The 21,978-nt window shown below is 49.5% G+C and overlaps 1 long non-coding RNA gene across 1 annotated transcript; it reads left to right on the plus strand.

The window, feature by feature from the left end:
* The first annotated feature begins 10,325 nt into the window (after window positions 1–10,325).
* Window positions 10,326–16,692, plus strand: Gm13025. Its single transcript, XR_001784551.2, has 3 exons — window positions 10,326–10,483; window positions 13,325–13,476; window positions 14,665–16,692. It is a non-coding gene; the product is annotated as a predicted gene 13025 (long non-coding RNA).
* The last annotated feature ends 5,286 nt before the right edge of the window (window positions 16,693–21,978 follow it).

Genomic DNA, 21,978 nt, shown 5'->3' on the forward strand with positions numbered 1-21,978 from the left:
CTCACTGTTTCAAACCCCTAACATCTTTGCTCATGACTACTTAACAAATTGCAACCAACAATGGCCAACCAACAGCTCACCCCACCTCTTGGAGACCTAGCATTTATCTACACTCTGAAAAGTCTCCAGAATTCCAAACATCACACAATCACAGAAACTATCTGCAGCTGGCAAAATCACACCTCTGCTAGAGCCCGAGGCAAATCATCGTCGGCTCCTTGAAGCAGCCTCTTATCCCAACCTGGGATTAAAACAAAAACACATTCTTACAATATTTCTGTGTTTTTTAAAGAAACCAAAATTCTCACTACAGATTTGTTTATTCTTATTCTATATGCGTTGGTGCTCTGCCTAAATGTGTGTGTGAGGGTCACAGATCCCTTAGAACTGGAGTTTCAGTTGTGGGCCACCATGTGGTTGCTGGGAAATGAGCCCAGGTCCTCTGGAAGTGCGGTCAGAGCTCTTAACCACTGAGCCATCACTCCAGCCCCTCAGTTAGCTTTGTTATACAGCCCAGAACCACCACCCTTTACTGCCTAGTGGGCTAGGCTGTTCCAGATCGATAATCATGAAAATGCCCAACAGACATGGCCACAGGCCAATGGATATCTCAGTTGAGGTTCCCTCTTTCCAGCTTTCGATAGCTTGAGCCAAAAAGACAAAAATCTAACAGTCACATTCTGGACTAGTCAAGAGTTCCAATGAACATCCCCCCCGCCCCCCACGTGCTGCCCCAAGCCATCCCCACTGCACCTCCAAGCAGCAGCGAGCTAGCTTTGTACCAGCCAAGCCTGCAGGAACGGAGTCAGAGCGTGCCATGCATTTGACCTCTGCTTCCCCTCACTGAGCACCAGCCATGCCCACTCCCCACGCTCAGCACCCACGGTACAGCCAGTGGGCAGTGGAATGAGCACCGTTCTGGAGCTGATCCTGAATCGAAGTCCTTTTGAGAACAGGACAGGAGCTGCCGATGGTGGGTGCTGTGGCAGCCTGGTCCCAGTCAGCACTGTGGCCAGAAGGTTCTGCACCATGGGGCCATCCTGGGCTCCATGTGTGATCAGAACCAAATCTCTGCCTCTGGCCCCCCATGCCGGCAGCATCCTCTCTCTGACAGCCTCAGGTGTCCCAGTTGCGGTAAGTGCCCTCCGAGTGGCTAATCTGCCCCTGGATGCGACCCCTGCTCACAGTTCCCTTTGACTTCAGCCACCAACTTCCCTTTGGGTTTTTGTGATAGTGTTTTGGTTGGGGACTTTTGTTTTGTGTTATTGGTTTTGTTGTTTGGTGGATTTGGGTCGTTTGCTTGTTTATTTGTTTTGTGTTTTTGACAAAGTCTCCCAGGGTTTAGGATGGCCTTAAAACTAAAACATAGCAGTGGCTGGCCTTGAACTCCTGATTTGAGTGCTTCCACCTAGGTTTAAAGGTGCAAAGTTTACAAGTGTGCACCACATGACTGCCCTCATCCTTGTATTTTATTTTACTTTTTGACATTTGTAGTGTGTGTGTGTGTGTCTGTGTGTGTGTATCTGTGTGGACTGGGAAGGAGGAGACAGAGCCTTCAAGTTTGGATGCCTGGGAAGCACGGGGTCTCCCCATTGCCCCCTATATCCTAAGTCATCACCTGCCTGTTCGGAATCTTGAAGGGGTAAAGAGTTGTGGTCAGGAGACACATTGGGTGATGGTCTCCGGGCTGCATGGGTGCACAGTGGGGCTCACCTCCACCTCCTCATTGGCTTTTGTAAACAAGGCTGAGCCTCCCTGTGTCGTGGAGACAGATACTGTGTGCTACCTTCATTTATGGGACAAGCCTTTGGGCTGGCCCAGAGGGTCTCCAACTCTCTCCACCCCTCCTGCTCAAATGGCGGCTTTGCCCAAGGAGAGCCACACGCTGTTCCTCTGAGCCCCGCTCCTGCCCTGAAGTGTCACAGCTTGACTTTAAGAACTCCTAGCCCTGGGTGGAGACATAACCAGACCTGCAGCCAGGGCCCCTGTAATCTTCCCTGTAAGGGAGAGATCAAACAAACCCAAGTTTGAGTCCAGCGTCTTTACCAGCCACAGGACCCTCCCTGCACAAGCCACTTGACCCCTTGACCTCTCTATGCAAGGCTGTAAAACGGGGGTGAAGACACTTAGCTGTGAAGACCATTGTGCAACGTGAGTGAGCTCAGTCACAGAGAGAAAGCACCCAGGTGCAGAGGAGCATTTTGAGGGGACAGTGGGGGTGCCCTTTGTTCTGTATATTCTATCAAACCAGAAAAACCTTGGACTTTAGTGTGTGGTATTGCACCTCTAATCCCACTCAGAAGGCTGAGGCAGGAAGATAGTGAGTTTAGGGCTAGCCTGGGCTACCTAGAAAAAATAATGTCTTAAGAATAAAAAAAAAAAAGGAGTTACAGAGACAAAGTTTGGAGCTGTGACGAAAGGATGGACCATCTAGAGACTGCCATATCCGGGGATCCATCCCATAATCAGCTTCCAAACGCTGACACCATTGCACACACTAGCAAGATTTTGCTGAAAGGACCCAGATATAGCTCTCTCTTGTGAGACTATGCCGGGGTCTAGCAAACACAGAAGTGGATGCTCACAGTCAGCTATTGGATGGATCACAGGGCTCCCAATGGAGGAGCTAGAGAAAGTACCCAAGGAGCTAAAGGGATCTGCAACCCTATAGGTGGAACAACATTATGAACTAACCAATACCCCGGAGCTCTTGACTCTAGCTGCATATGTATCAAAAGATGGCCTAGTCAGCCATCACTGGAAAGAGAGGCCCATTGGACTTGCAAACTTTATATGCCCCAGTACAGGGGAATGCCAGGGCCAAAAAGTGGGAGTGGGTGGGTAGGGTATGGGGGACTTTTGGGATAGCATTGGAAATGTAAATGAGGAAAATACCTAATAAAAATATTAAAAAAAAAAAGACTGAGTGTGGTAGCACATGCCCCTAACCCCCTGCACTTAAGAGGTGAGGGGTTGGAGCCGGGCGTGGTGGCGCACGCCTTTAATCCCAGCACTCGGGAGGCAGAGGCAGGTGGATTTCTGAGTTCGAGGCCAGCCTGGTCTACAAAGTGAGTTCCAGGACAGCCAGGGCTATACAGAGAAACCCTGTCTCGAAAAAAAAAAAAAAAAAAAAGAGGTGAGGGGTTGGAATAGGAGGCTCAGAAATTTAAGGCTAGCCTGGGCTACATGAGACCCTAGGCTAGGCTCAATGGTAGAGCATTTGCTTTGTGTCTTAGTTGGGGTTTTACTGCTATGAACAGACACCATGACCATGATCAAGGCAGCTCTTATAAAGACAACATTTAATTGAGGCTGGCTTACGGGTTCAGAGGTTCAGTCCACTATCATCAAAGTGGGAACATGGCAGCATCCAGGCAGGCATAATGCAGGAGGAGCTGAGAGTTCTAAATCTTCATCTGAAAGCTGCTAGCAGAATACTGATTTCTAGGCAACTAGGATGAGGGTCTTAAAGCCCATGCCCACAGTGACACACATACTCCAACAAGGCCACACCTCCAAGTAGTGCCACTCCCTGGGCCAAGCATGTTCAAACCACCATACCTTGTGCGTCCTGGGTGCTGGGATCATGGGTCTGCACCACTACGACTGGCCTTTTTTTTTTAAAAAAAACAATGTGTATGGGGCTGGTGAGATGGCTCAGTGGTTAAGAGCACCCGACTGCTCTTCTGAAGGTCAGGAGTTCAAATCCCAGCAACCACATAGTGGCTCACAACCATCCGTAATGAAATCTGATGCTCTCTTCTGGAGTGGCTGAAGTCAGCTACAGTGTACTTACATATAATGAATGAATAAACAAACAAACAAACAATGTGTATATGTGTATATCTGTGCACTTGAGTGTATGTATTTGTAACACGTGTGTGCCCCAGCCTATGAAGCCTGAAGAAGTCAGAGTTACAGACAATTGTGAGCCATCATGTGGGTGGTAGGAATCAAACCTATGTCCTCTGGAGCACCCAGTGCTCTCAATCACTGAGCCACCTCTCCAGCCCCATCTCCATGATTAGCTAAATATTGCTATGGAGACAGCCAGTGGGCCACCCTTAACTCTGCAGACAAATGTCACCAGCTAAGGACAGCCACAGAAGATGTTACTCCTCCCAGAACTGGCATGGTCCATGAAGGGCCAAGAAGGGACATGGGGGAGGGGAGGAAAGGACCAGAGTGGGCAGCCGTGGGCTAGCACTGGGAAGCGAGGAGGAAGGGCAGGAGCTGGCCGTATGAGCCTAGCCTCAATCTCACAAGGGCTGAGCAGTGGAGGAAGGAAGGAAGATGGGGTCAAAGGTCACAGGAAGAATCTCATGGACTAGAGAGAGTGGGGGTGGAAGTTCTCGGTCCTTCCCAGGAGAGGCTACTGATCTGGGTCCCCAGCCTCTTCCAGGGCTCACAGCGACTCCCCAAGACCTCCTGCAATCCAGCATGGAAGCTGCACTGCACAGGCAGAGGCCCATGGCAGAGCCCTGTCTCCATCCCCAGCTGGGTCTGTCCTACGCTGAAATGCACCAGGCCTTTCAAACTTCCCTCAGCATCCTTTTGGAGCTCAGAGTGTATGGAAGGCGGAGGGGGGGGGGTGTAGACTGGGAGGGGGACTCTCTGGAACTGCTTCTAGGAGCAGGATGGAAGGGGCTCAGCCCTAGGAGACCAGTGACTGCTGAGCCTGCATCTCTAATTGTGGGAACCAGTGCCCTTCACTCCTCACTGCGTTTCCTGAAGGAAAAAAAAAAAAAAAAACAAGGTCAAAGGTCAGACCACGAATAGGATGAGTCCAAGACACAATCTGCCCACTTGAAAAGGCAGCCCTGAGCCGGGCGTGGTGGCACACGCCTTTAATCTCAGCACTCGGGAGGCAGAGGCAGGTGGATTTCTGAGTTCGAGGCCAGCCTGGTCTACAAAGTGAGTTCCAGGACAGCCAGGGCTATACAGAGAAACCCTGTCTCGAAAAACCAAAAAAAAAAAAAAAGAAAGAAAAGGCAGCCCTGGGCTTCCCCATGGGTCAAAAGCAGGAAGAGCCATTTTTAGCTTGTCACTGTGAGGAAGGGCTCTAGCTCCAGGGTGGATGCGGCTGAAGGCACCTCAGTGTCAAAAGGCTACCTCCCCGATGTATCTGGCGCCCCCTGCTGGTCACCGGGGACACAGTCTCCAGTTCAAAGGTAGGAAGCAGCTGGCTGCAAACAGAAAAAAAAAAAAAGTCAGGGTGGGCGAGGCTGAACCGCCCCTGGGGTCTCACACAGTTCACCCCAGCTCTCATGGCCCTGGGCTGCCCCATTGACGCTGCTCACCTGGGGTGCTAACACACTCCTACAAACTCTCAGTGGGAAGGTCTACGTCTACAGGCAGGCAGACTCCAGACACTGTGGTCCAGGAGGCTGGCTTACAGAAGGCCGTGGGATGCCCTCCGTGTTCATTGGCACTATCTCTAGTGGAGCTGAGGTGTAAGGCCTGACTACCCTTGGCCACCATGGTGAGAGGAAGCGCCTTCGGAGTGCTCTGGTCAGCAACGGGACTGAGGCCCCACACAGCTGGCATCAGCTGCAGGGCACATGTGTAGCGCGGTGCTTCTAGATGGATCCAGCACCAGCCACCAAGTCCCCAGCCTTCAAATTATCCCCACTGACGACCCAGACACTATAGAGCAGAGGCAAGGTGAACTCACTGTGCCTTGAGTGATAAAACCGTTCATCCTACACCATGATGTTAGGGGTGGAGCAGGCTCATCACAAAATAAGTAAATGGAGCTGAAGATGAAACACAGTGGGTGAAGGGCTAGCCTCGGATACGCAGAGCCCTGGGCTCAATCCCCAGGGCTGCATAAACCAGGGCAGGCAGGCCTGCACTCCCAGCACTCAGGAAGTAGAGACAGGAGCATGAGGGATTCAGGCTCATCCTAGCTACACAGAAAGTTTAAGGCCAACCTGGGCTACATGAGACCCTGTTTCAAAAAAAACCAGCTGGGTGGTGGTGGCACACGCCTTTAATCCCAGCACTCGGGAGGCAGAGGCAGGCGGATTTCTGAGTTCCAGGACAGCCAGGGCTATACAGAGAAACCCTGTATCAAAAAAACAAAAAAACAAAAAACAAAAAACAAAAAAAAAAACAAAACAAAACAAAACAAAAACCAAAGAATAGGGCTGGAGAGATGGCTCTCAGCAGCTAAGAGCACTGGCTGCTGTTCCAGAGGAGGACCTGGGTTCAAACCCAGCACCCACAACCATCTGTCATTCCAGTTCCGGTAAAGCCTACACCGTCCTCTGGCCTCCACGGGTACCAAGCTCACCCATGGTATATAGATCCACATACAGGCAAAACACCCATGTACAAAGCTAGGTAAATAAATACCCTTAAAGCAAGGAACAGAGGCTGGGCAGTGTTGGTACACGCCTTTCATTCCAGCACTCAGGAGGCAGAGGGAGGCAGATCTCATAACACTAGGGTTTGGGAGGCAGAGGGTCCTGCTTAGGGTTACTGTTGCTATGACGAAACACCATGACCAAAAGCAAGTTGAAGAGGAAAGGATTTACCCCTCCAAAGTCAGGGAAGGAACTCAAGCAGGGCTGGAACCTGGAGGCAGGAGCTGATGCAGAGGCCGTGGAGAGATGCTGCTTACTGGCTTGCTCAGCCTGCTTTCTTATAGAACTCAGGACCACCAGCCCAGGGATGGCCCCACCACAGTGGGCTGATGCGTCCTTACTTACAGGCTTCCCTACTGCCCAATCTTATGGAGGCATTTCCTCAGTTGAGGCTCCCTCCCTTCTGATGGCTAGCTTGTGTCAAATTGATGTAACACTAACCAGCACACAGAAGCAGAAGGGTCTTCAAAAAGTTCAGGGTCAGCTTGTTCTATAGTAAGTTCCAGAGCAGCCACAACCAGGTAGTGAGATTGTGTCTAAATTATAAAATAAAATTTCTATTTTGTTTCTTTTTATTATTGTTGTTGGTGGTTGATTGGTTTGTGCAGCTCCTGCCTTCTGAGGGTTAGGATTGTGTCTAAATTATAAAATAAAATTTCTATTTTGTTTCTTTTTATTATTGTTGTTGGTGGTTGATTGGTTTTTGCAGCTCCTGCCTTCTGAGGGTTAGGATTAAAGGTAAGCACTACCACTGCCCAGGTTCAATTTTATTTCTTTCCAAAGATTTGCTTTTTTTTTTTTTTTCTTCAGGAGACAGAGGCATCTCTGAGTTTAAGGCCAGCCTGGTCTACAGTGTGCATTCCAGGACTGCCAGGGCTTCACAGAGAAACCCTGTCTCGAAAACATAACAATAACATACACACACAACCAACAACAAGATATATGTACTTGTTTTTATTTTATGCATCTGAGTGCTTTACTTGCAAGTACATATATGTACTACATGGATGCCTGGTGCCCTCAGAGCCAAAAGAGGGTGTTGTATCCTCCGGAATTGGAGTACAGATTGGTGTGAGCTGTCACCTAAATGCTAGGAATAGAACTGAGATCCTCTGGAAACCCAGAGTGTTCTTAACCTCTGAGCCATCTCTCAGGACCCTAAAACACACACACATGCACGCGCACACGCGCGCGCGCGCACACACACACACACACAAAACGGGACCTCACAATGTAGTCCTGGCTGATCTGGAATTGCTATGTAGACCAGGCTGGCCTTGAACTCACAGAGATCTGATGGCTTCTGCCTCCCTGGTGCTGGGGTTAAAGGTGTGTGCCCTGATGCCTTATATCTAACAACAATGCATAAAACAAAAAGTCTAATTAATAACAAAGCAAAGGCTGTTGATGAACCTCAGTTGCAGGGTGTTTAACCTAGCTGGCGTGAGGCCTGCATGTGATCCCCAGTATGTAAGTGTTGCAGGGATTTCCCTGCCCAATTACATTAGTGCAGAGGAAGCCTGTGATTGGACAGGGAAAGGGAGGCAGAGATAAGAGTGGCAGAGACAGAGAGCATCTCAGGGGAGAGAGGAGGGAGGATGGAGGTGGACGTGAACCCGCCACAGTTATTATATCATAATTGGGATAAAGCTTTTAGCATTATCAACTCGCTCTGAAATGATTGCATTGGCATCTTGTAAACTGTGACTTGATTGACACATAAATCTGATTGATTAACTATAAGCTTTAAGAGTTTTAATTCTCGGGGCGTGGTGGCACACGCCTTTGATCCCAGCACTTGGGAGGCAGAGGCAGGCGGATTTCTGAGTTCAAGGCCAGCCTGGTCTACAAAGTGAGTTCCAGGACAGCCAGGGCTGTACAGAGAAACCCTGTCTCGAAAGAAAAATAAAGTTTTAATTCAGGCTGGAGAGATGGCTCAGCGGTTAAGAGCACTGACTGTTCTTCCAAAGGTCCTGAGTTCAAATCCCAGCAACCACATGGTGGCTCACAACCATCTGTAATGGGATCAGATGCCCTCTTCTTGTGTGTCTGAAGACAGCTACAGTGTACTTACATATAATAAATTATTCTTTTAAAGATTTATTTATTATTGTACATGAGTTCACTGTAGCTGACTTCAGACACACCAGAAGAGGGCGTCAAATCTCATTATGGGTGGTTGTGAGCCACCATGTGGTTGCTGGGATTTGAACTCAGGACCTTCAGTAGAGCAGTCAGTGCTCTTACCTGCTGAGCCATCTCTCCAGCTCCCAATAAATAAATTAAAAAAAAAAAGTTTTAATTCTACTGGGTAATTGGGTGTTGTGATGGCTGACCGTGGGGTGCGTGGGCATTGTGTGGTAGCGAGAGAAACTCAGGAGTCCCTGCCGAAGAGTTGGAGAGTTGAGAGAAGCAGGAGATTGGAGAGTTGGCAGGTTCATTTTTAATATTTCCCGCAACATGTAAGTAAGGGGGTTGGAGCATGGGGGTGCACACCTTTAGTCCCAGCACTGGGAAGCAGAGGCAGGTGGATCTCTGTGAGTTTGAGGCCAGCCTGGTCTACAGAGCAAGTTCTAGGACAGCCAGGGCTACATAGCAAGTCAGAAGAAAGAGGAGAAGAGGAAGAAGGGAGGAAAAAGGAAGGGAGGGAGGAAGGGAGGGAGGGAAGGAGGGAGGGAGGGAGGGAGAGAGGGAGGGAGGGAGGGAGGGAGGGAGGGAGGGAGGGAGGGAGAGGTTCTCTCCTGGATGGAGCAAACCAAACCAGCCCACAGAAGTGGGGTGTGAGCAGGTGTGGGAGGGTGCACCCCTAATCCTAGCAGTTTTGGGATGAAGGCCACAAGTCCAGTGGTCCAGTATCTGCTATCTTCTACCTATAGCATCCAGATACACAGCAGACACTGATCTTCAGCCAGTCTCAGCTACATAAAGTTCAAGGCCAGCCTGAGCTACATTGGACTCCATCTCAATTAAAAAAAAATGGCACAGGTATCACCATCCTCCGAATATGGATGGATGGATGGATGGATGATGAACGGATAGACAGATGGACGATGGATAGATGGATGGATGGAAAGCCAGGTCCCTGTTATACACCTTTCGTTCCTTCTGACCTGCAGGTGAGACTTTCCCAGGGTCCACTGTCAGCTTCAGGCCTGGGTGTGATGATGCAAGCCTGTAATCCCAGCATCGGGAGGGAGAGGGAAGATCAGAGGTACCAGGCCATCCTCGGCTACATAGCACATTCAAGGCCAGCCTGTGCTACATGAGGCACTGTGCTAGCCTGGTCCATCCTAGCCTTAATAAATACAAGAGTCAGAGGGGAAGACACAAAACCCCAGATGGGATGTCCTGAGCCCAGGTCCCCGGGTTCTTCACAGCCTGACCTGATACTGAAGGAGAAGAGAGGACTCACCTGGGCCCTCTCCCACTCCAGCAGGACCGGTCTGTGCAAAAGCGTGGGGCTCCAGTGCCCCCTGCTGGCGGCAGTGAGAACAAGGCCAAGAGGACTTCCCTTCTTTCCTCTGTGCTTTGGGGGTGAGGGTGAGGGGTCTGCCTGAGATGCTAAAAAACCCCAGCAGCATCTTAGCCTTGAAAATCTCGTGCTCTCTTCAGAGGAAATCAACCATTTCTGAAAGGATCCCCAGAACAGAGCCAAGGGAACTCACCTAGCCTAGTCTGTCCAGCCCAGGAAGCCTTCCTGGAGGAGGTGATCTGCATTGGGTGACAGACAGTATGAGTCAAGGACTTAGTCCTCTGGGTCCCAAATAATAATTTATGTCTATTTGGCCAGGACCATTGAACAGACCACACTTTCATGAAGCTGAAGGGGACAGAACATGTTGGCCTGTGCCTTTAATCCCAGCATTCAAAAGGCAGAGGCAGGTGGATATCTGTGAGTTCCAGGCTGTTTTAGGGGTGGGGATGGGGAGGCAAGCAGTAGGCATGCGTGGTAGCTCATACCCATCATCTCAGTACAGGAAAGATGGAGCCAGGAAGATCATGATTGCAAGGCCAACCTGAGCTACAGAGTGAGACCACCAGAAAGAGGAAGAAACGTCCCGTTGGTAGGACTTGAGGAGCCACGGTTTCCCTTTCCCTCCTGTTCCGGGTTTGTGGTAAGAGAGCCAAAAGATGTCGATGCACCATGTCTGGTGAGCAGCAGAGGGAGACAGAGAGCCAGGGAAAGCTGAGCTGGAAGGATGAGTGAGCCAGGAAGGAAGCCAAAAAGGGGTGGGGTGGGGGTGGGTGTTACCAGGGAGGGAGGGGGAGGGGTGAGGAGGGGCGAGGCGGGGCGGGCCGGGGGCGGGGGCCGACACTGAGAATGAAAAAATATGGAACCCAGGAGGTGACAGCGCACACTATTAATCCCAGCACTAGGGAGGCAAAGGCAGGCGGAATCTCAGAGGCCAGCCTGGTCTACGGAGATTTCCAGGACAGACAGGGCTACACAGAGAAACTGTCTAGGAAAAAGAAAAAAAGAGCCGGGCAGTGCACTTGGGAGGCAGAGGCAGGCGGATTTCTGACTTTGAGGCCAGCCTGGTCTACAGAGTGAGTTCCAAGATAGCCAGGGCTACACAGAGAAACCGTCTCAAAAACAAAAAAACAAAACAAACAAACAAAAAAGCTGGGCGTGAAGCCGGGCGTGGTAGCGCACGCCTTTAATCCCAGCACCCGGGAGGCAGAGGCAGGCAGATTTATGAGTTTGAGGCCAGCCTGGTCTACAGAGTTCCAGGATAGCCAGAGCTATACAGAGAGACCCTGTCTCAAAAAAAAAAAAAAAAAAAAAAAAAAGCTGGGCGTGGTGGCACATGCCTTTAATCCCAGCATTCGGGAGGCAGAGGCAGGCGGATTTCTGAGTTCGAGGTCAGCCTGGTCTACAGAGTGAGTTCCAGGACAGCCAGGGCTATAAAGAGAAACCCTGTCTTGGAAAAAAAAAAAAGTAAAAAAGTAAAGAAAAGAAAATACACAACCCAAAACAGAATTGTAGGGACTGAAAAAATGGCTCAAAGGGGTGGCTCACAACCACCTGTAAACCCAGTCCCAGAATCCAACAGGCAAGCATGTACAGTACACACACACACACACACACACACACACACACACACACAGTAGCTGAAAATGACCTTGAACTTCCTCTCTCCACTTCCCAGGCTGGGGTGGCAGGGTGCACCTCCATGCCTAGTTTGTAGGGCGCTGGGGCTTCATGCTTCAACAGCAGACACTCGACCAGCTAAACTACATCTCCAGTCCTGCTTCCTGCCTTTAATGGTGTGGGGGAGTCCAGGTCTTCAAGCGCTAAGCAAACCAAGCCACCACTGTGCCTCAGCCCAGCCCTGGCTTAGCAGCCTTTATTAAAGGTCTTTAGATGTTATAAAATCGTTTTGTGGAATTATTCTAGGATTCCAACGCACATAGTAGGTGCTCTGGTGTGTTAGACTGTCAAAGCCACGTCTATAAAAAGGGAAACAATATGCTTGGAATTCCAGGGGACTCTGACGTGATCATGAAGGAAGGAGTGTCTTTAGCTGTCAGTGTGATCGCCTGCCTGAGAATTTAGCTAGAAAACATTTCTCCTGCACATCCAGGCCAGGAAAGAGCTCACTTGAGAGGAGTGGAATAGAGTCCATCTTTAGCCTGGCCACTTGGCGGCCGTTTGATTAGTCCAAGTCAACAGACCGCTGTAATTTTTACTTCTTTATTTTGATTTTTATGTATACAGGCATTTTGCCTGCATGTATGGCTGTATACCATATCTATGCCTGGTGCCCAAGGAAGCCAGATGAGGGCATCAGATCCCCTGAGACTGGAGTTACAGATGGTTGTGAGCTACCATGTGGGTGTTGGGAATGAACGGGAGTGCTCTGGAAGAATAAGTGCCCTTAACCACAGACCTACTTCTCCAGGACCTGCCATTTTTACTTAACATCTCTTAAGCCTTCTTCTTCCTCTTCATGGGTATTTATTTAATCTCACTGGTTTTGTTGTTGTTGTTGTTTTGGTTTCTCTTTTCTTTTTTTTTTTTTTTTTTTTTTTTTTTTTTTTTGGTTTTTCAAGGCAGGGTTTCTCTGTGTAGCCCTGGCTGTCCAGGAACTCACTTTGTAGACCAGGCTGGCCTTGAACTCAGAAATCCGCCTGCCTCTGCCTCCCAAGTGCTGGGATTCTCAAAGGCGTGCGTCACCACGCCCGGCAGGTTTTTGTTTTTTTAACATTTATTTTAATAGCCAGCCTTGGTGGCACACATCTTTAATCCCAGTCCTTGGGGAAGCAGAGACAGGCGGATCTCTGTGAGCTTGAGGACAGCCTGCTCTAGAGATTGAGTTCCAGGACAGCCAGGGCTACACATAAACCCTGCCTCAAAAAACAGACAAAACTACACACACACACACACACACACACACACACATATACACACACACACACACACACATAAAAATCAAACTTTTTAAGAATATCTGAAGCAAGTCAACCAAAAAGAAAAGGCCATTAAAGGAACCGCCCGCCCCAAAGTTTCTCCCAATGTTTTGATTGCGTGCTTTCTAGATGTAGACAAAGATGGTCTTTAGCAATTCAAAATAACAAGACTATGTGGCACAACCCTGGAACCTCGCTTTCCCAGAAAGCCCTTAGGAGATTTCTGCAACAATCCAGCTGGGCATCTATCACAAAAGTGAAGACAGGCCAGGAGTGGTGGCACACGCCTTTAATCCCAGCACTTGGGAGGCAGAGGCAGGTGGATTTCTGAGTTCGAGGCCAGCCTGGTCTACAGAGTGAGTTCCAGGACAGCCAGGGTGACACAGAGAAACCCTGTCTCGAAAAAAACGAAAAGAACCAAAAAAACAAAAAAACAAACAAACAAAAAAAGAGTGAGAAGACAGACACCGTTCCTAGGGCTGGACCAGTTGTAGGCCACAGAAGCTCTGGCCACCTTCCCAATCTGTGGCACTGAATCTTCACAGCCTGGAGAGGTCAAGGAGCTTGCCTGAGGTCACACAGAATTCTACACCTGGCAAGATCCAGCCGTGTTCATGCATGTGCAAGTGTGTACCCGTGCAGGTTAGAAGCGGACATCATCAGGCGTCTTCCTCATTGACTCTCTGCCTCATTTAGGGTACGGTATGCATGTGTGTCTTTCTTCCTATTCATATGTGTGAGTGTGTGCACATGCATATGTGTGTAAACTAATGTCAGGTGTCTTTCTCTCTCTCTCTCTCTCTCTCTCTCTCTCTCTTTTTTGGTTTTTCAAAACAGGGTTTCTCTATATAGCCCTGGTTGTCCTGGAACTCACTCTGTAGATCAGGCTGGCCTCGAACTCAGAAAGAAATCCGCCTGCCTCTGCCTCCGGAGTGCTGGGATTAAAGGCGTGCACCACGCCCAGCTTCAGGTGTCTTTTTTAATCATCCCCCAACTTATATCAAGGCAAGGCCACCCACTGGAGCCCCAAGCTCACCAATCCCAATACTCTAACTAGATGTCTCTGTCTCCCAAGAGCTGGGATGACAGGCCAGCCATCCCACCTGCCCAGCATCTGTGTGGGTGATGTTCGGAGATGAGAACTCTGGTCTTCATGTTTCCTTGGTAAGCACTTTACCCACTGAGCCACCCCCCTACCTCCAACCTCTCCTCTTACTTTTTGTATTATTATTATTATATTTATTTATTATATGTAAGTACACTGTAGCTGTCTTCAGACATTCCAGAAGAGGGAGTCAGATCTCATTACAGATGGTTGTGAGCCACCATGTGGTTGCTGGGATTTGAACTCTGGACCTTTGGAAGAGCAGTCGGGTGCTCTTACCCACTGAGCCATCTCACCAGCCCCTCCTCTTACTTTTTGAGACACGTTCTCTCACTGAACACAGAGTCCATCTCTTCAGGGAGCTCCAGGGATCCCCAGTCTCTTGTCTCTCCAATGCTAAGCCTAAAGGCTCAGCGGGCTCCTCCGTGGGTGCCTAGAATCAGATCTCGAGCAGGAGGCAGACGCTTTAGTCCGTGCATGTCCCCACAGAGGCCAGACGTGTCAACTCCCTGGATCTGGCTGCACAGATCAGATCATTGTGAGCTACCCCACCCCCACCCCCCAGGGACAGCAGCAGTGCGTGTCCTTGTCCCTGACTGCTGAGCTCACTAACACCTTGCTGATTTACCTACTTATTTGAGTCAAGGTCTCAATAGGTAGCCCAGGCTAGTCTTCAACTTGAAATCCCCCTGCCTCCACCTCCCAAGAGGAGGGACCACCACCGGCACGCACCCCTAATACCAACTTGTCTCTCTCTCTCTTTTTTTTCCCCTTTCACAGAATGGCATGTTTCTTCATTAACCAAGACATCACTGACATGTTCTTCCCTCTACCGTCCCACAGGGAGCCTGGTAATTCCCACAGACTTCAGGCCCCGCCCCAGAACAATGAGGTCTCTGGGCCCCCAGCAGATAGGAAACACATGGCCACACAGTCTGTTAGATTGTCAGGATCAAAGCAGAACATCTGGTTCTGACCCCCAGAGGGGCCCCAGCCGGAGCGCCAGCTCCTGTACCACAGTGGAAGGTCATTTTTTCCAGCCGTTTCGTGGTTCTCCATCAGGAAGGGAGGGGGGCTGTGATTGCCCCCCACAGAACATCTGTCAATGTCAGGAGATATTTTCGGGTTTTCCAGCTGAAAGGAAGGAGGAACTGCTGACATCTGTGAGGTGGGGGCCCCCCCCCCCGGGGCTAGCGCTGAGCCAGCTGCGGTTGCTCATGTCAAACAGCAGCTCTGCCCAAACTGATCTGGGGAAACTGAGGGGGTCCCTCCTGGGGTTCCTAGCTTCATTAATAAACGGATTTAAGAATGAACTCAATTGGAGACACAAGGACAATTTTATTAGAGTCTAAAAGAAAACCCCCAGGGCGGGCAGGCTGTAAACCTCCGCAGCTGCCCAGAGGAGGAGAGCACAGAAAGGGAACTGGGACCATGCCATTTAAGCTGGGACGGAAGTCAGACACGTGGCTAGCAAGCGGCCACATGGTGCCAAGGGAGGCTTTGGAGAAAGTGTAAGGAAGGCCGGAATGTCAGAGGGAACCCCCAAAACCTGGCTTAAAAAAGAGATAGGAGAAAGGATAAACTTACGCTTGCTAAATAAACAAATTTACCAGATTAAGTGGCTGCAATAAATGGGCTTCCCCACTAGGGACAGGGCTTCTGGGAGGAGACCATAGTATCTCAGTAATTCCTTCTGCCTGTCTCTTCCCAGGACCCCACTGTCCTAGGAATGGCCCTTAGGGAAAGTGAATGACCCGCCTCCACCCCACCCCGAGCCACAGATTCCATTCTCTGGACCAGTAGTAGGTTCAAGTTCAAGTTAGTGCAAAGGACTGGGAAATGACACTTGGGAAGGTGACGTTGGCCTGTATAGTCACAGGACAAAAGGCAAGTCGTGAATCATTGCACATTATAGAGGGGGTGGGGGATGGGGGAGTGGGATGTGGCTCAACCGCTCACCTAGTACACAAAGCCAGAGGTTCAGTCCCCAGCACTGCATGTGGGCGTGCCTGCCATGCTATTGCTCAGAAAACCGAAGGATCAGTTCAAGGTCACCCTCACCTGGGTCGTGAGTTCTAAACCAGCCTGAGATACATGAAACCCTGTCCCAAAGCAAAACTAGAATGCATTGGCCGTGCCTTCAGGTAGACAAACCATAGCAGCTGAAGGAAATGCTGAGCTGAACTCACAGAAATCCACCTGCCTCTGAGTGCCCGGATTAAAGTCCCGGGCAACCATGACTGGTTCCCTGGTTTTGAGACATAATCCAGACTAGCCTTACACGCTCCGTGTGACCAAAGATGCTGTAGAATTTCTGATCCTCCTGCCTCCACCTTCCAAGATGAGATTGCAGGTGTGTGTGTCGATTCCTGCTTTATAAAGTGCCAGGCCGAAGCATTGGCTTCCTGAAGGCTGCAGGCAAGCACAGCTCCCTGCTTTCAAAAACCTATCGAATCAAAGTCTTAGCTTAAGGGTTGATGGAAGCTGCATCCTTGTGTGTCAAGAATGTCTTCTAAAAGTCAAGAGGATGTCAGGTCATACAAGAGGTGGATCGAAAATGGTTACTACGGGAGACTGAAGACAACTGGGATGATGCACTCGTGACCTACACCCTTCATCTCTCTGGAAGTGTCATGTTCTACACAGCCAAGGTCAAGAGAGCTGCAGATCCTCAAAGACAAATGTAGCCTCTTCAGAGAACATCAGTTCCATTTACACAGCACAGAGGGTGATCGTGCCAGAGAGGATGGCCCGGCTGTGTGTGTATGCATGTGTCTCTGTGTGTGCATGTGTCTGTGTGTGTCTGTGCATGGGTGTGTACGTATGTATGTCTCTGTGCGTCTGTCTGCACGAGTGTGTAAGAGTGTGTATATGTGCTGGGCAGTGGTGGCGCACGCCTTTAATCCCAGCACTTGGGAGGCAGAGGCTGGCAGATTTCTGAGTTCGAGGCCAGCCTGGTCTACAGAGTGAGTTCCAGGACAGCCAGGGCTACACAGAGAAACCCTGTCTCGAAAAACCAAAAAAAAAAAAAAAAAAGAGTGTGTATCTGTGCATGTAGAGTGGTGTTATGTATGTTGCGTATACATGGGCATGTATATGTATTTATGTGTGCACATGCATATGTATTTGTGTGTGTGCATGAGTGTGGGGTATGTATATATATTTGTGTGCATGTGTCTGTTTCTACATGTGTATGTATGTGTATATGCATGTGTGTATATGTGTATCTGCATAGGTGTGGGGTGTATGTATACATATGTGTATGTGTGCACAGATGTGTATATGTATGTGTGTGCATGTGTGTGTATATGTGTACATGCATATGTTTGTGTCTCTATGTATGTGTCTGTGTGTTTCTGTGAGTGTCTGTGTGTGTGCATCTGTATATGTGTGTGTCTCTGTGTAGGGGTGTGTGTAACATAGTGTAGAGTGTGTGTATTTGACTGCATGGTGTAGGGGATGTGTGTGTATGCATGTGTATGTATATATATGTGCATTTCTATGTGTGTATGTATGTATGCATGTATGTATGTATGTGTGCCTCTGTGCATGGGTGTTGGTGAAGAGTCAGAGGACAGCTCGTTGGTTCTCTTTCCATCTTGCAGGTCCTGGGGAATAAACTAAGATGCAGTGCAAAAGAAATGTCAGTCAAGGATGAGCTGCTGGGGGGGGGGGAGGGATACTCAGGGCTTCCTGGGAATTCTGGTGCCACGCAACCTCATTCCCTTCTCTTCACGGTTCTTTCCTCACTCAACAGTTATCAGCTGTTGTGCCCTGTGTCAGTTAGCATGTAATGGGCTGTCCGGACTTACTGGCCTTCATCACGCTGGATCCATCTTGGTCCAATGGCTGGGCTACTTGGCTCAAAGGGACACTTCTAGTCACAGACATTCTGTGGGTTAGGGAGAGCTAGATAACAAGTGGGTTCCATGCTGTTCAGGGTGGCGCATGGTCAGCAGTCCCCAAGAGGCCAGTGTGGTGGCACCCACCTTTAATCCCAGCACTTGGGAGGCAGAGGAAAGCGGATTTCTGAATTTGAGGCCAGCCTGGTCTACAGAGTGAGTTCCAGGACAGCCAGGGATACACAGAGAAACCCTGTCTCAAATAAAAAAAAAAAAAAAAAAAGGAGGGTCTAGAGAGATAGCTCAGAGGTTGAGAGCACTGGCTGTTCTTCCAAAGGATCCGGGTTCAATTCCCAGCACCAATGTGGACAGCTCCGAACTGCCTGTAACTCCAGTTCCAGTGGATCGGACACCCTTATCCACACAGACACACATGCAGGCAAAACACCAATGCACATAAAAAATAATAAATTGGGAGCTGGTGAGATGGCTCAGTGGTTAAGAGCGCCAACTGCTCTTCTGAAGGTCCTGAGTTCAAAAGCCAGCAACCACATGGTGGCTCACAACCATCTGTAACAAGATCTGACACCCTCTTCTGGGGTGTCTGAAGACAGCTACAGTGTACTTACATATAATAAATTAATTAATTAATTAAAAAAAATAATAATAAATTAAGGGGCCTGGAGAGATGGCTCAAGGGGTTAAGAACACTGACTGTTCTTCTAGAGGTCCTGAGTTCAATTCCCAGCAGCCACATGGTGGCTCACAACCATTTGTAAAGGGATCCGATGGTCTCTTCTGGTGTGTCTGAAGACACAGCTATAGTGTACTCATATACATAAAATAAAATAAATCTTTTTTAAAAAAATAAATAATTTAAAAATGACATTTAAAAACACAACGGGGTGGGCGAGAGACTTGAGAAAGCCTGAATTAGCTAAAGTACAGCAGCACCCCAGGAGCAATCCAGAAGGTAATGGTCACGGGAGGGTTAATGGACATTCCTCTCTGCCAGTGGGCTGGGGGCTAAGGTGGAGTGTCAATTAAGCAAGGCAGTGTGCAGAGAGGCCACCACCAACTACTGAGTCACTGGAAGCAGCCAGCACTGGGATGGCATGGGAGGGGTGGGGAGGGGAGTGGAGGGGTGGAGAGGAGAGGAGAGGGGAGGGGTGGGGATGAGATGGGAGGGGGTGGGAGGGGTTCGGAGGGGGTGGTATAGTTATTCACTCCCTGAAGCTCCCAGGGTCCCGCCTGGGGGAAGTTCCTCCGGGTAAGACAGTCTGGACCTTCTAATGCTTCCCTCCTCCAGATCCCTTCCGCCCCATCCCCAGAGGCCTATGGCCTCAAGTTCCTCCTGACACTCCACCCTCAGCCTTACTATAAACCCATAGTCAGTGTAACCCAACTGTGAGTCACGTGCTTGCAATTCCTGCATCGGAGGCCACGGGAGTCAGACTGCTTGGACCAACTTAGAGGCTTTTCTCTTGTTAATTTTTTTTCTACCCTAGTTTTTTTTTTTTTTTTTTTTTTTTAAAGATTTACTCAAGTGAAGTCATTTGCCTGCATGTTTATAACATGTGTGCCGGGTGCCCAACCAGAGTAAAACCTTGCCCTTCACCCCCCAAAAAAATATATCCTAGGCTAAGCGTCATGGCAGATTTTAATCCCTGCACATGGGAGGCAGAGGCAGGTGAATCTCTTTGTGAGTTTGAGGCCAGCCTGGTCTATGTAGCAAGTTCCAGGATAGCGAGGAGACCCTGTATCATTAAAAAAAAAAGAGGAGGAAAGAGAAAGGCAATCCTATCTCTATGCTCAACCTTCCCTCTTCCCTGTCAGGACAATTTGCCAGAGCTGTGACTGGACTTAACCACAAAGGCTGGGGAAAGCCACTCCCCAATTCCTGAAAAATGCCATCCCAGAAAACACAGTGAGGTTCCACCCCTTTCCTCAGCCCCCCCCTCCCCCCTCCCCTTCTTTAGTTTCTGGAACAACCCCCACCCCCACCCCAGAGTAAAATGTAAGTCAGTGAACTGTAAATCTGTGGGTCTCCCCCAAGATCTACGTTTCGTTTCTGTTTCGTTCTTGGCCAAGAACAGAACTCATTTTCTCCCCTCTTCATGTTGGTTCCTACGTCACAGCCAGACCCAGGTGTTGGAGCTAAGGGTGGGGCTCATGGGAGAGGGTTCACCTGGCAGAAATGAGGGCCTTTGGTTTCTTCCTTAGCACCCCTTAAACTTTCTTTTTCTTTTTTTAATATGTATGGGTGTTTTGCCTAACCTACAACTGTTCATGAGTGTGCCTGGAGCTCACGGGTGTCAGAGGAGGGTGCTGGACCCCACGGAAATGGAGTTACAGACAGTAGTGAGCCGCGCTGTGGGTGCTGGGATTCGAACCTCTGTCTTCTAAAAGAGTAGCCAGCACTCTTAGCCACTGAGCCATCTTTCCAGCCCCTGACGTATCTCAATGAAAAGTGTGCCATGCTAACCTGACCGTCGAGGTGTCTCTACAGCTGTCCCCATGCGGAGGTAAAATGCATGCATTAAGCATCTTAGTCTTGGGGGTGATGGCAAGATGGGGAGACTCAGCAGCTGAAACCATTGGCTGTCCTTGCAGAGGAAGGGTGCACCCGGCCCTTACATACACGCAGGCGAAACACTCATATGCGTAAGATAAAATAAAATACATGTAAAAAATGACCAACCCAGAGGGTTTTTCTCTTGTTAATTTGTTTTCTACACTCGTATTTTTTAAAGATTTATTCATGCATAGAAGTCATTTGCCTGCATGTATGTAACATGTGTGCCTGGTGCCCTGCAAAGGTCAGTGTTCCAGATCCCCTAGGGTTAAGTATGGTTGTGAGCAACCCTGTGGGCACTAGGAGTTGAACCTCGCTCTTCTGTAAGAGCACCAAGTGCTCTCAACTGCTGAGTCATCTCTCCAGCCCCCACATTTTTTTTAAACAGTCCTATCTACAAGGCCCCATTCAGAGAAGCTAAGATGGCTAGTAAGAAAAAAAAAAATCCATGTAATACATCTGTGATTTTACCATTGGAGAGGCAGAGGCAGGGGGATTATGAGTTGGAGGCTAGCTTGAGTTACAAGTCAAAACTCGTTCTCAAAATAAAGGGAAAAAAATGATGAAGTGTTTGCCTGGTGTGTGTGAAGTCTGGCGTTCCATCCCCAGGGTGGCCTGAAACGGAGCACGGAGCGTGTTGCTGCCCGCCTCTGAACCCAGCACTAGAGAGGTGGAGGCAGGGGGTTACTGTCCAGGTGCAACTTCTCTTGGTGAGCTTGCAGACAGAACCTACCCTGTACAGTGTCACCTGGCCACGTGACTAGGGCCACTTCCTCAGCGAATCCAAGCGGCGGCCCCTCCCCTTTTACTTCCGACAGGGTCCCATGTAAGCTAAGCTAACCTAAAGCTCACGACATTGACACGGGTGACCTAGAACTTGTGACCCTCCAGTCTCCACCTCCAGAATGGTAAGGTCACAAGCAGGAGCGCCACCATGCCGGCTTTTAGGAATACCGGGTTTTGTGCATGGGCAAACACTGAGCTCTGCCCACTCCATAGACCAGGAAATGTGCACACAAGTGAAAAGCTTGCCCAGGCAGTGTGACAGGGCTTACACCAGCTAGGAAGGGGAAGGGACCCACATCTCCCCAGAGCTTAGAACCCTGACAAGGGAAGTCAGAGGAAGACAGTGTGGCCCTCAGATCCAGGGGCAGGAATCCTGAGAATTAGACTAAACCAAGAAAGGGAAAGAGAACAAATATCTTGTCTCCAGCACAGGTGGAAGCAAGTCGGAGCGGCAGATGTCAGACAGAGCATGCAGCATGTTAATGGTGTAAATTTGGACGAGTTAAGTCTCACTTCCCTCATCTTTATGAAGAGGATCATAAACTTCACCTTCAAAGATAGCCATCAGGTATTAAATGAGATAACATCACTTGTAGAACAGGAGATGCTATCTTCAAAGCCTTCCTGGAGAAGGTGCCTGGCTCATTCTCTTAGCCAGCACTGACTGTTAGCATTCTGTCTAAACTCCACCCCACAGTTACCTGGCAACAGCCAAGTGTGCTCCTCCCCACAGTTACCTGGCAAGAGCCAGGTAGGCTGGCCCACTATAAAAGGGGCTGCTTGCCCCCTCCTCTCTTACTCTTGCTTCCCTCTTGCGGTCTCTCTTGCTCTTCCTCTCTCCTAACCCCCACCCCTCTCTCCTCTCTCCTCGTGCTCATGGCCATGGCCAGC

This window comes from Mus musculus, chromosome 4, assembly GCF_000001635.26.
Source record: "Mus musculus strain C57BL/6J chromosome 4, GRCm38.p6 C57BL/6J".
In the NCBI taxonomy this organism is placed as follows: Eukaryota; Metazoa; Chordata; class Mammalia; order Rodentia; family Muridae; genus Mus; species Mus musculus.